Source organism: Neophocaena asiaeorientalis, unplaced genomic scaffold (genome assembly GCF_003031525.2).
Source record: "Neophocaena asiaeorientalis asiaeorientalis breed wild unplaced genomic scaffold, Neophocaena_asiaeorientalis_V1.1 scaffold344, whole genome shotgun sequence".
NCBI lineage: Eukaryota > Metazoa > Chordata > Mammalia > Artiodactyla > Phocoenidae > Neophocaena > Neophocaena asiaeorientalis.
Genome location: NW_020174693.1, coordinates 1,000,564 through 1,016,041, shown reverse-complemented (window position 1 = coordinate 1,016,041; position 15,478 = coordinate 1,000,564). Strand labels below are relative to the sequence as shown.

Here is a 15,478-nt window from a genome sequence, read left to right as displayed (position 1 = left end):
GGTCTCACTGTTGTGGCCTCTCCCGTTGCAGAGCCCAGGCTCCGGACGCACAGGCTCAGCGGCCATGGCTCACAGGCCCAGCTGCTCCGCGGCATGTGGGATCCTCCTGGACTGGGGCACGAACCCGTGTCCCCTGCGTCGGCAGGCAGACTCTCAACCACTGCGCCACCAGGGAAGCCCAAGAGGACTGGCCTTTTAATTAAAGCATCTGGATATTAACAGGCAGCAATAGTTCAGCAGACCCAGGTTCTATTCCTATTCTATTCTATTCTAGTTCAAAACTGTTTTGAACTTCAGCAGTTCATGGGCGAAAGAAAGAATTGAGCGTAAATCTCTTGAAATCATTTGGCTTGTCAACCATAATTTGTTAATTACATAACATATTTTAGAGACTGAAATTCTGGCTTCAAATACAAAAGAGTGAAAAGTGTTTCAATAGATAAAAAAAAGAATTGGAATGCAATGCATGAGTCTTGATGGTTCTCAAAAAACAAGCAAAAAAACAATAAAAGACATTTTGGAGAAGATGAGGGATATCTGAATATGAACTGAGTATCAGATGATGTTACGAAATTTGTTCATTTTTTTGGTGTGATAATGATATTGTAGTTATGTAAGAGATTATCCTTATTTTTATGTGATATATGCTAAAATATTAGGGGCCAAAGTGTCCTGATTTCCATAATTTGACTTCAGATGGTACAGAAAATTATACACCATATATTTTTTCATACACATATACACATTCATAAACACAAAAATATTTAAATATATGTATACTTATGCATATAAATACACATATAAATATGGATAGACATGGAAAATATAGTTAAATAATATTGTTGAATGTGGGTATATGAGAGTTTATTGTATTTTCTTTCAATTTTTCTTTAAATTTTTCATAATAAATTTAGAGAAGAATGTAAGCATTCTATAGAGGACATGTCATCTTCTTGGCTTTAGGAAGAGAAAGAACTCAATGAAATTGTAAATCAAAGGTTAAATATAATTTAAACACAACAATGTTATTATACTTATAGTTCAGTGTGTACTGAACTATACACTTAAAAATGGTTAAGATGGGGGCTTCCCCGGTGACGCAGTGGTTGAGAGTCCGCCTGCCGATGCGGGGTACACGGGTTCATGCCCCGGTCCACGAAGATCCCACATGCCGCGGAGCGGCTGGGCCCGTGAACCATGGCCGCTGAGTCTGCGCGTCCGGAGCCTGTGCTCTGCAATGGGAGAGGCCACAACAGTGAGAGGCCCGTGTACCGCAAAAAAAAAAAAAAATGGCTAAGATGGTAAAGCTTCTGTGCATTTTACCGCAATTTTTTTCTTTTTAGGAGAAAGGGGAAGGACCTAGAGAAAAAGCTAAATCAATATAAAAGGAAAATAGGAAATCTTCAAAGCCAGGCTAGAACACCAAAAAGTAAGAAAGGACAAATATTCCAACCTGTCTATAAACATTATACCAGAAAATGAGAAGATGATACTAAGAGAGGATATCTGGAGTGCAAAGAAACCTTACAGAGGAGGGGCCAAAGTATGGGAGAGAAGCTTGGAGTGAATTATGTCCCCACCAAAATTCATATATTGGAGTCCTCACTGCCAGTACCTCAGAATGTGACCTTATTTGGAGGTAGGGTCCTTATAGGTGTAATTTGTTAAATTAAGATGTCACACTGGAGTAGGGTGGACACTTTATTCAATGTGACCACTATCGTATTTGGACACAAGACACAAACACACTTAGGGAGAAGATGATGTGAAGAGACACAAGGAGAAGACGGGCATCTGCAAGCCAAACAGAGAGACCTGGAGCGGATCCTTCCTTCACAGACCTCAAAAGGAACCAGCCTTGCTGACACCTTGATCACAGACTCTGGCCTCCAGAATCGAAACAATACATTTCTGTTGTTTTAAGTCACCCAGTTTGTAGTATGTACTTTTGTTACAGCAGCCATAACAAAACAGTACACCCCTCAAAGGAAGCCCAGGTCAGAAAACTGCTCAGAAGCACCCCACTAAAGCTGTTAAAAGTCAATCAGGAATTGGGGAACCATCCTGAAAACAAGGAATGCTACACAAGGTCATTACAGACTATGTGGACAGATTGGAGAGGGAAGACTGAAGCTGTCAGGGCAGAGATCTTAAAACCTTATTAAGTAAGTTTGGCAAGATGAAACAGCTATTTTAAGAAGAGACACATAGCACAAGGAACTCCACTCAATACTCTGTAATGACTTATATGGGAATAGAATCTAAAAAAGAGTGGATATATGTATATGCATAACTGATTCACTTTGCTGTACACCTAAAACTAACACAACATTGTAAATCAACTATGCTTCAATAAAAATTAATTTTAAAACAACAGACACAGGTATTACTTATGTCCTGAGGAAACAGGCCCGGGAATTTTAGAAAGTAAGGACTTTAAGATGCAAAGAGAGAGAGAGAGAGATGGTAAGGGCAAGCCAAGCAAGACAATAATATATTGAATCCAGGCCTAACCACATGCTAGTCTGATGGGAGAATATCTTAGAATTACACATTTTAGGAAGTTGAAGGCAGACAAGATGCATGTCAACAATTAATGCTTTAGGCAAAGCCAGGACTCCTTGATTTCACCTCTCTCATTATAAGGAAAAGTCACAGTAGAAATATCTAATAAGAGTATGTTAGGTGGGCTTCCCTGGTGGTGCAGTGGTTGAGAGTCTGCCTGCCGATGCAGGGGGTGTGGGTTCGATCCCTGGTGGGGGAACTAGGATCCCACATGCCCCGCAGCAACTAAGTTCACGCACCACAACTAGTGAGCCCGCATGCCACAACTACAGAGCCCACGTGCTCTGGAGCCTGTGCACCACAACTAGAGAGAAGACCACATGCCACAATGAAATATCCTGCGTGCCGCAACTAAGACCCGACACAGCCAAAAATAAATAAATAAATATACAAATTTTATTTTATTTTATTTTTTTCAAATTTTATTTTTAAAAAAATGAAAATAAATATGGAAACACATGCTTTAAATGACACATTAAGCAACACGGACTTTATATTTGTAGGACATTCCATCCAAAAACAACAGAATACACTTTCTTCTCAAGTGCTCATGGAACATTCTCCAGGATAGACCATATCTTGGGTCACAAATCAAGCCTTGGTAAATTTAAGAAAATTGAAATCATATCAAGTATGTTTTCCGACCCCAACGCTATGAGACTAGATATCAATTACAGGACAAAAAACTATAAAAGATACAAATACATGGAAACTAAACAATATACCACTCAATAACCAAGAGATCACCGTAAGGAATCAGAGAGGAAATCAAAAAATACCTAGAAACAAATGACAATGAAAACACGATGACCCAAAACCTATGGGATGCAGCAAAAGCAGTTCTAAGAGGGAAGTTTAGAGCAATACAATCCTACCTCAAGAAACAAGAAAAATCTCAAATAAACAACCTAAACTTACACCTAAAGCAATTAGAGAAAGAAGAACAAAGAAAACCCAAAGTTAGCAGAGGGAAAGAAATCATAAAGATCAGATCAGAAATAAAAGAAAAACAAACGAAGGAAACAATAGCAAAGATCAATAAAACTCAAAGCTGGTTCTTTGAGAAGATACACAAAATTGGTAAACCATTAGCCAGACTCATCAAGAAAAAAAGAGAGAAGACTCAAATCAACAGAATTAGAAATGAAAAAGGAGAAGTAATAACGGACACTGAAGAAATACAAAGAATCATGAGAGATAACTACAAGGAACCATATGCCAATAGAATGGACAACCTGGAAGAAATAGACAAATTCTTAGAAAAGCACAACCTTCTGAGACTGAATGAGGAAGAAATAGAAAATATAAACAGACCAATCACAAGCACTGAAATTGAAACTGTGATTAAAAATCTTCCAACAGGAATTTCCTGGTAGCGCAGTGGCTGAGAGTCTGCCTGACGATGCAGGGGATACAGGTTTGTGCCCCGGTCCGGGAAGGTCCCACATGCCGCGGAGTGGCTGGGCCCATGAGCCATGGCCTTAAAAAAACCATATGATAATCTCAATAGATACAGAAAAAGCTTTTGACAAAATTCAACACCCATTTATGATAAAAACTCTCTAGAAAGTAGGCATAGAGGGAACCTACCTCAACATAATAAAGGCCATATATGACAAACCCACAGCCAACATCATTGTCAATGGTGAAAAACTGAACCATTTCCTCTGAGATCAGGAACAGGACAAGGCTGCACACTCTCACCCCTATTATTCAACATAGTTTTGGAAGTTTTAGCCATGGCAATCAGAGAAGAAAAAGAAATAAAAGGAATCCAAATTGGAAAGGAAGAAATAAAGCTGTCACTGTCTGCAGATGCCATGATACTATGCATAGAGAAGCCTAAGGATGCTACCAGAGGGCTGCTAGAGCTAATCAATGAATTTGGTAGAGTAGCAGGATACAAAATTAATGCACAGAGATCTCTTGCATTCCTATACACTAATGAAAAATATGAAAGAGAAATTAAGGAAACACTCCCATTTACCACTGCAACAAAAAGAATTAAATACCTAGGAATAAACCTGCCTAAGGAGACTAAAGACCTGTATGCAGAAAAGTATAAGACGCTGATGAAAGAAATTAAAGATACAAACAGATGGAGATTTCTACAAACAATAAATTCTGGAGAGGGTGTGCAGAAGAAAAGGGAACCCTCTTGCACTGTTGGTGGGAATGTAAATTGATACAGCCACTATGGAGAACAGTATGGAGGTTCCTTAAAAAACTAAAAATAGAACTACCATATGACCCTGGAAACCCACTACTATACCTTGAGAAAACCATAATTCAAAAAGAGTCATGTACCACAATGTTCCTTGCAGCTCTATTTACGATAGCCAGGACATGGAAGCAACCTAAGTGTCCATCGACAGATGAATGGATAAAGAAGAAGTGGCACATATATACAATGGAATATTACTCAGCCATAAAAGGAAACGAAATTGAGTTATTTGTAGTGAGGTGGATAGACCTAGAGTCTGTCATACAGAGTGAAGAAAGTCAGAAAGAGAAAAACAAATACTGTATGCTAACACATATATATGGAATCTAAAAAAAATAGTTCTGTTGAACCTAGTGGCAGGACAAGAATAAAGACGCAGACCTAGAGAATGGACTTGAGGACACGGTGGGGGGAGGGGAAGGTGGGACAAAGTGAGAGAGTAGCATTGACATATATACAGTAGCAAATGTAAAATAGCTAGTGGGAAGCAGCTGCATAGCACAGGGAGGTCAGCTCGGTGCTTTGCAACCACTTGGAGGGGCGGGATAGGGAGGGTGAGAGGGAGACCCAAGAGGGAGGGGATATGGGGATATACATATGCATATAGCTGATTCACTTTGTTATACAGCAGAAACTAACACACCATTGTAAAGCAATTATACTCCAATAAAGATGTTTAAAAAAAAAGAAAAAAATGGAGCAATAAAAAAATCTTTAAAAAAAAAAGCAAGCAAGAAAGAAATGGAATGGAGACTTATTTTCAATCAAGAGTGCAGATAATCTAATTCATGTTCCTCTTCTGTCCCATTTCAGAGCCTTCTGGTAGCAAAAGATACACCGCCTACGTGTTGTCACAGGAGTATACTCAGAGGAGCTGTGGTTGGTATTAGGAGTGTGGTTTCAAGAAATCAGGAGGAGAAAAAACAAAAAAAACAAGAACTTACATTGCTAGCATCAGAAGATGGGGGAAGAAAAAGGAGGAGGAGAAATTGACCATCTCCTCTACCAAGGGAAATCATCACACGGGGCATGGACAACCCTAAGAATTAATAAAGAGCAAAAAGCTGGGGACTATCAGGGAAGGGCATTACTACCTTGGGTGAGCTGTCCTAAAGTCAAGGTTTAGAAAAACAACATCGGGATACCTGGTTGTTACCACAAACGCAGGCTGCAATCCCCAATTGAACTTCACCCATAATAAAGCTGTTTTTTAAAAAATCTCCATCTAAATACTGCATCTACTTCTCGAATGGTTTGAAAGATGGAAGAGGAAAAGATGTGATCAAAACCAGAACAGACACACTTAGAAAACCTTCAAGCAGAACACGTCTTTCAAATATAATCTTAGAACCTGAAAATATAAAGCGAATAAAATTGGAATTATTTTAGTAAAAGGAGAGAAAAGGAAGTTAGGAAGCCCATCCACTCAGCATGCCCCTCACCTCCTGCAGAGCCTCTGAGTGCTCTTTGGAGCACAGCTTGAATATCACTGCCTTAAAGAATTAAAATCACTGGCCATTTAATGCATAATGGTGAACTGGCCATTTTTAAGGACCTATAGGTTGACCAAGGACCTATGAGCTGCTCTGGTTCAAAACCCTGAGCACAGCAGATCAGATTAATTGTCTCAGGAATCTGGGGAGAACACACATACAAGGAAATAAGGCTGTTAAATGTAGGTGACCCTGAAAGGGTACTAAGAAGGGTCATGAACTTGAAAAGAACCATAAAGCGTAAGTAAAATGAAGAAGCAAAAGCTGTAAGAGGAAAAACCTAACCCAGCAGTTAAGTCAGAAGGAAGCAAGACGTGCAGAAAGTGAGTCCCATTAATAGTGAAGCATTAGAGTAGAAATCTACCAACAGATGAAGCTGAGGTCCCTTCACTGGGCATTTGGGGATTCCTTCCTCGCCCGGCACATAGTAGGCACTCAAGAAATAGATACTTTGAGAATTGAAAACAAAGGTCATTTGAGTCTTGTCCCATTCTCCAGTCCCTGCTCTTCTTGGAGCCTTGGTGTTTGCTTTCCCCAGGTTCCCACGTGCGTCCTCCTCACAACATGCTCCTCACTGCTTGGCAGCTTGAATGAGAATTTCTTCACACCAAAGCAAGAGTGTGACTGAAGCAGGGACATACCGCATTTAGGGTACTTTCAAAAAAATGAGGAATAGAGAACAAAACTTCTGGAAATATAGAACTAGAGCTCGGGACAGAGGCCAAGGCAAATGTTGATTTGAAGGTCATGCCCATAAAAGCTCTACAAAGCAGACACACAGAGAAAAGAGCTAAGCATAGTCCTGAGGAAATCCTTCACTTAGGGGAGGAGAAGAGACAAAGGAAGCAAAGGAGACAGAAGCCGTACTTTCAGAAGGCCCCAGCCTGTTTTTTGCATCAGGCTCATATATAATCCTTTGCACTGACCACTCAAACAGGGCTGCTTTTATCTTATACAAAGCACTGTATAGTGGGATACCTCTTTCCCTGGCTTCAAATTTTCATGTAGAGGGACCGTCGCAAGACTAACAGTCCTGGCTTCTTGCCCTCCTCCTTACTCCCCAGGAGAGGAGGAATGACTTACCTAACTGATGAACAGGTAATAGGAACAGCTATAAAACAGGCTCAGTGGGGCAGACTCTGAGTAAATGCACTTGGGAATGACATATGAGTGACCCATTAGGCTCTCAGCTGTGTTCTGTAGTCTCAGCTCTGCAATAATCAACCTAAGAGGATCTTTTGAATCCATGTGCCAATCTGTCAACTGGTTCTAAAATTTGGGCAGGGCAAAGAAAGGCATTTTATTTTAATTTTCAGTCTGTTGCAGACTCGTTACTCAGAAGCAGACTCTGAGACAGAGGTCAGCATGCAGGAAGTTGGTTGGGGAATGAGGGAAAAAAGCGGAAATACAGGACAAGAGGTTAGGTTGTGATGTCTCAGAGGGCTGCCAGATTTAGCCAATAAACATGCAGGGTGCCCAGTTAAATTCAAATTTCAGAGAAACAGCAAAAAGAATTTTAGCAGCAATATGTTCCATGCAATACTGGGGACATACTGATTCTAAAAATTTATTTGTTGTTTATCTAAAATTCAGATTTACCTAGACAGCCTGTATTTATTTTATCTGGCAACCCTAAAGCCTCAGCCACCCGGCATGGAGCTTTGGAGCTAGGAGAGCCCTTTCAACCTGCCGTGAGTTGGGCAAGGGTGCTGGGATGTTACAGCTCCACACAGGTTAGTCATTGGAGGCAGCTGCTCCCGGGAATAGGGTAGAAGCTTGAGCAAAGTGGTTCTCTTCAGCCACAGGCAATTCCTGGAAAGGACTGGCAGCTAGAGAGTGTCAGCCAACTATGATCCCAACAGCAAGGGGGATAAGTCCTTCAGTCCTGGAGGGGGGATCTAGGTGGTACAAAACAGCTTCCACGCCCTACATCTCTCCCCAACAAAAAACCCTCTAACGATGAAACATTATTTATTTAGCCCCTTCTTTGTTTTCAGCAATGTGCTATGTCCCAGAGACACTTCTGTTCTTACTGAAAACTGTCAGCTGATGAAAAGAGAGAAGCCAATCTAAATATATATTTGGCGAATGAATTCTCAATTTTTTATATTGAGATTCTCATATTTACTTTTTTCCTTGGTTTTTTGATATGTGTGGACCCTGTTTCAATTTTTTCTTCAAAAATATTTTTTTGAAGACACATTTAATCCTATTACCATCCCAAATAAAAAATTTACCATAAGTTAGGGAAACAGGATGATTCCTTAATTTGAAAAGGGGTTTCTACCAAAAACCTAAAACAAGTCTTGTTCTTTTCTTTTTTTATTCGACTCTGTTTTTTTTTTTGACTCTGTTTTTTAATTTAACTCGTTATCATAGAAATTTTCAAACATACACAAATATAGGGAAAATAGATTAATGAGCTCCATGTACCTATCACTCATCTTCAACAATTATCAATATTTTGCCAATTTCCAAATATCATTCTGAAAGATAAAATATTAGACCACATCTCCATAAAAGTCAGGAACAATATAATATGATGCCTACTTTTTTTTTTTTTTTTTTTTAATTTTTTATTTATTTATGGCTGTGTTGGGTCTTTGTTTTTGTGTGAGGGCTTTCTCTAGTTGTGGCAAGCGGGGGCCACTCTTCATCGCGGTGCGCGGGCCTCTCACTATCGCTGCCTCTCTTGTTCTCTGCGGAGCACAGGCTCTAGACGCGCAGGCTCAGTAATTGTGGCTCACAGGCCCAGCCGCTCCGCGGCATGTGGGATCCTCCCAGACCAGGGCTCGAACCCGCGTCCCATGCACCGGCAGGCAGGCTCTCAACCACTGCGCCACCAGAGAAGCCCGATGCCTACTTTTATGGTCAATAATTTTGTCCTAGAGTTACTGGTCAATACAAAAAGATCAGCACAAAAGAAATAAGTATGAATATTGGCAAAGTAGACAGATACCTAGAAAATCCAAGGCAATCACATAATATCTGTATGGACTAATTAAATTTTTCAGAAACATAAAAACAAGATTAACATATAAAAATCTACAGGGGCTTCCCTGGTGGCGCAGTGGTTGAGAATCCACCTGCCAATGCAGGGTACACGGGTTCAATCCCTGGTCCAGGAAGATCCCACATGCCGCGGAGCAACTAAGCCCGTGTACCACAACTACTGAGCCCATGGGCCGCAAGTACTGAAGCCCGTGTGCCTAGAGCTCGTGCTCTGCAACAAGAGAAGCCACTGCAATGAGAAGCCTGCACACCGCAATGAAGACTAGCCCCCACTCGGCGCCAACTAGAGAAAGCCTGTGAGCAGTAATGAAGACCCAATGCAGCCAAAAATAAATAAAATAAATTTATAAAATATAATAATAATAAAATAAAAATCTACAGCCTTTCTATAATCAACAAAAACTTATTTGAAAATGTAATAGAGAAGAAAGCCAAATTCGATTCCAATGAAACCTTGAATTACTTAGGAAAAAACTTAAAAGTATGAAATTTATTGAAGATAACCATATAATTTTAATGAAGGCTGTGAAAGATATTCCTAGATAAAAAGGTTCAACATTATACAGATATTAATACTCCCCAAGTTAAATAAAAACTGTGATGCAATTTTAGTCAAAATTCCAACAAGATATTTTATAGAGTTGGCAAGTTAGTTTTAAAGTTCATCTATGAGATGTGCCAAAAACGTCAACATTTTTTTTTTAGAAAAATGAACAAGAAACAGGACTTACTTTTCCAAGTATCAAAATGTATTATGAAGTCACAATAATTGAAATAATGTGAAAAACATTATTGTGAAAAACAGCCAATGATCTTAGAATGTGATAAATGAGGCACTTAAAATCATACAGGTACTGACAGATTATTTAATAAATGGTGTTGGGACAAGGAGTTATCCATTTGAAAAAAAGGAAAACTAAATGCCTTCCTCACACCATACTTAAAAATAAATTCCACATGTATTTAAGATGTAAATTTTTTAAAGGATAAAAGAAAAATGGGAAAATATATCTATAATCTTGGGAAGAGAAAACTGTCTTGACAAAACATAAAACCCAAAATATATTATGTGTATGGCAGAAGACATAAAGTCGAAAAGCAAGCAAATTATGACAAAATATATTTGCAACTGATATAATACAATTTTATACTTTATTTTACTTTGTATACATATATATCAGTTTATCTGAATTATTTAAATATAGACAAATATATTAAATAGATATATATTCATACAAAGAACCTATCAATCAGTAAAAAACAACCCTATAGTTGAGGTCTATCCCTATGGGGCTTTTCCTGTAGACTCACATTGTTGGAAATGCCTCACAGAGTAACTGTGTGGTTTTGCTTCACTCACAGAACTATTTGTTAGATCTTCGGAAAGAACTACAACATCTGCTAAAAGTATGAAAGACCTAGTAGTTAATTTTTTTTACCTTAGGTATTGGCATATCCCACAGTCTATATTATTCTTGGGTGTGATAGCTTTGGAGCGAATATGATTTGAACTCAGTTTTAGAGGGTGTCTGAAACTGAAAACCAGGCAAATCCATCTACTCTGAGCCTGTAAGTGGTCCTAAAGTAAATTACATGAAGAAATTAGATGCCCAAGATTCTAGTGGGGAAATGTTTGATGTTATCAATGTGTCCATATTCAAGTGGAGACAAAAGAAGTCCAACTAAAAGAATTATGGGCTAAAAGATAGGACAACTGTGGATTAAGCATAGCTTCTTTTTAAAAGGGCTGTCTTGAAGATAAACCCTCACTCAAACTTTGGAGGAACTAAGGTGACCTTGATGGACAGTGGAGGCGATCACATGTAAAATTCTTTAAATAAAAATTTATTGACTTTAGTTGAGGGATAAATCAAGAGCCTTGGATGAGCATACATATACTACTATATACAAGTAGTAGAAAAAAGAACTACTTGTACTATATACAAGATAGATAACCAACAAGGACCTACTGTATAGCACAGGGAACTCTACTCAATATTCTGTGATAACCTGTATGAGAAAAGAATCTAAAAAAGAATTAAAAGGGAATTCCCTGGCAGTCCAGTGGTTAGGACTCTGTGCTTTCACTGCCAAGGAAGGGCATGGGTTCAATCCCTGATTGGGTAACTGAGATCCCACATGCCACGCAGCGTGATCATTAAATAAATAAATAAATGATAAAAAAGAATATATGTAAATGTATTCAATATAACTGAATCACTTTGCTGTACACCTGAAACTAACACAACATTGTAAATCAACTATATTCCAATAAAATTAAAATATTTTTAAAAATTTATTGACTTTAAATAATTTGCCTAATGTTATAAATAATATTTTTAAACCCTTTACACTATAAAAAAAATTGACCATCTAATTAAAAATTACCCAACTGGGGCTTCCCTGGTGGCACAGTGGTTGAGAAGCCGCCTGCCAATGCAGGGGACATGGGTTCAAGCCCTGGTCCGGGAAGATCCCACATGCCACAGAGCAACTAAGCCTGTGCTCCACTCCTACTGAGCCTGTACTCTAGAGCCCCGGAGCCACAACTACTGAGCCCACGTGTCACAACTACTAAAGCCCGCACACCTAGAGCCTGTGCTCTGCAACAGGATAAGCCACTGCAGTGAAAAGCCCACGCACCACAACAAAGAGTAGCCCCCGCTTGCCACAACTAGAGAAAGCCCAGGCACAGCAACGAAGCCCCAATGCAGCCAAAAATAAAAATAAAATAAATTAATTTTTAAAAAAAATTACCCAACTGAAAATAGGTAGGGCTTCCCCGGTGGCACAGTGGTTTAGAGTCTGCCTGCCAATGCAGGGGACACAGTTTTGTGCCCTGGTCCGGGAGGATCCCACATGCCGCGGAGCAACTGGGCCCATGCACCACAACTACTGAGTTTGTGCTCTAGAGCCCGCGAGCCACAACTACTGAAGCCCACGCACCTGGAGCCCGTGCTCTGCAACAAAAGAAGCCACTGCAATGAGAAGCCTGCACACCGCAATGAAGAGTAGCCCCCGCTTACCGCAACTAGAGAAATCCCGCATATAGCAACGAAGACCCAACGCAGCCATAAATAAATAAATAAATAAGAAAGAAAGAAAATAGGTAAAGAATATAAGCATACAACTTGCAGATGACAAGATACAAATGTTCAAAACCACATATGAAATATTGTTCATATGAATAAACTCAGTTAATAAAATAATGAGATATAAAGTAAAGAGTAAGTTAATAAATCAAGTTAATAAGATAATGAGGTGTCAATTTTTTAATGTATTTATTTTTGGCTGCATTGGGTCTTTGTTGCTGTGCACCAGCTTTCTCTAGTTGCGGCGAGCAGGGGCTACTCTTCTTTGCAGTGAGCAGGATTCTCATTGCAGTGGCTTCTCTTGTTGCAAAGCACGGGCTCTAGGCACGCAGGCTTTAGTAGTTGTGGCACACGGGCTCAGTAGTTGTGGCGCACAGGCTTAGTTGCTCTGCAGCATGTGGGATCTTCCCGGATCAGGGATCGAACCCGTGTCCCCTGCATTGGCAGGCAGATTGTTAACCACTGCACCACCAGGGAAGTCCCAAGGCATCAATTTTCGACTATCATTCTAAGTCAGAAACCATAAAGGGCCTGTGATTTTACCCTACCTGCAAGCTAACAAATTAGCTTACCACAGTATAATATACATTCTGACAAAAGAATATAAGGCACCCCCCTAAACAAAATAGATGCTCTGATCAGCAAATACATGTATAAAAGCTGTTTGGTGCTTATGTTCCTACTTTTAAGCAACTGGCATTCTGGTATATGCATCAGTCTCCTAGAAGTTTGGTTAGTGTGAGTCAATCACCACATATATGATCAACTCTGAATATTAACTGATACAGTGATATTCTTGGACCTGCAAGTCTGGGAACAGAGTCAGGACCCATATTGATTACATCAAGGTACTGTCGACCTGCTGGGCAATCAGCCTTTCCCAAAGACATCTATCTCTCTGATCCTTTGCAGGCCTTCATCAAATCAGACTATTTTCAGCTGTTGCTCTTTTGAGATCACTTCCAATCTCTCTCATTATCATAGTCATTTCCAGTTTGTTAGTACTGGTTAAAAAATACCATCCAAACTTGAACACACTACTCCAGACATAATCTGAACAGCACAGAATATATCATCTGCACTGGACCCTATTCTTGTCTGAATGTGCCCTAAATACGAACTGGCTTTTTCACCAGCTGCTATACTTGTAGAATCTTCTCAAGTTTGTATTTAACCCCAACTCCCAAGTCTTTTTCACATGGGAAAGGAAGATAATAAACGTAGATGAGAGCTTGTGCTGTGGAATCAGACTTCCTAAGTTTGAATTCTTGCTCTGCGGTGTGCTGACTAGGTAATGTTGAGAAAGTTACTTCTTGTCTTTAAACCTTAATTTTCTCACCTGTAAAATAGCAGTGATAACAAGAACATCCACCTCAAAGGTTTATTGTAAGGATTAAGTAATTTACCTCAGGAGAACTACTTGGTACAATGCAGGCTATTTCCCATGCATCCCACATTGCACTGAATACATCTTATTTAATCCTCACAAGAATATTATGATGTACATATTATTGCATCCATTTTACAGATGGGAAATCTGAAGTGCATAGAGTTTAAGTAGCTCGCCTAAGGTCAAAGAGTTGCTAAGTGGCAGAGCCAGGGTTGCAGTAAGTTCTTCCTGACTTCAAGTTCTCTCTCTTGCACCATTTAGATGCATTCTTCCCCTTCCTGTATTTCTACATTTTTTAAGCCTTTACAGAGCATAATAAACAGCTAGGAGTACAAGCTCTTGGGGCAGACTGCCTTGTTTGATGAACTGGAACAAGTTACTTAATCTCTACTTAAATGATCTGGGATAAGTTACTGAACTTCTCCATGCCTCAGTTTCCCTATCTGTAAAATAAGAATTTTATTTAGCAATACCTAACGCAGAGATTTCAGAGCTGATTAAGTAAGACAGCATTTAACACAGTGTCTATCCACTGGCTAGTACACAAGAGACGTTAGCTGTGTTATTCCTTTCCCACTCCAGGTCACCTTGCCAATACCAGCCAAGTCTGCTTAGGAAACCATCCTAGAGTATTTCCAGGGATCCACACCAAATTTACAAAATTTCTCTGAACTCTCTCAAACACATACTTTCCTATATCAGACTATGTCTAGAGTTCTTTTACTCACTTTTATGAAATCCAAGATGATAGGGTTGAAAAGAGGGAGAAATAAAGGCCATCATAAGTCATAATATGCATAATAAGGCCCAGAAATAATAGAAAGTTGGCTTCAGCTATGACTCGTCAAGGGCTATTTGCATCAGTTCCTCCTGCTCTACCACAACTCACTCCTCTTATTGCTCAGCCCTATATATTTATCAACCGCAACTCACATTTGTGGGTACTGATTACAAAATGTTCTTTTGTACATCGGCCCAGCTGCCAGGAGATCCCACCCCCACACTCAGAAAAAATGGGTTCAGATAAGTAAGCTTTCAGTATTTCAAGGCTGAAGGAGAAGGAACTCATAAACCCCACACAAGTTCTGTGAGATATTTATTACTGTCCCCATTTTACGGCTGAGGAAGACGGGGCTTGTCAAGGCCATTATTTGTATTTTACCCAAATCACTGAGTTGATTAGGGGTAGAGATAAGAGTTGACCCAGATCTCCCACAATGCCACTCCAGGCAGAAAGACCCTGTGGGTTGCCAATAGCAATGCTTCCCAAATTGGTCCTCCATCCACGTGGCACCTACAACAGTTTTGCAATACCTTCCTACCTCCTATGGGATTATTTACTTAATTTTTTTTAATCAAAGTACTTTTTGCTACCTAAATTAGTTAGAGAATTCCCGTCTAAATAGTAACGACTGTGAAACAACAGGTTTTATACACCATGTATATTTTATATAATAAATTTTAAGTGTATTCATTTCCTAGGGCTGCCATAACAAAATACTATAAAAGTGGGTGGGTTAAAACAACTGAAATTTATTCTCTCACTAGTCAAGAAGCCAGAAGTTCAAAATAACGGTGTCAATAGCGTTGGTTCCTCCTGGAGGAAAAACTATTCCACACCCCCTCTCCTAGCTTCTTGATGTCCCTTGGCTTGTACAGACATCATTCCAATCTCTACCTCAATATTCACATGAGCTTTTTC

At 39.5% G+C, this 15,478-nt stretch overlaps 1 non-coding gene across 1 annotated transcript; it reads left to right on the top strand.

The window, feature by feature from the left end:
* Positions 1-10,565: 10,565 nt before the first annotated feature.
* LOC112409033 (small nucleolar RNA SNORA18) lies at positions 10,566-10,694 on the top strand. The gene has a single exon (XR_003005080.1). It is a non-coding gene; the product is annotated as a small nucleolar RNA SNORA18 (small nucleolar RNA).
* The last annotated feature ends 4,784 nt before the right edge of the window (positions 10,695-15,478 follow it).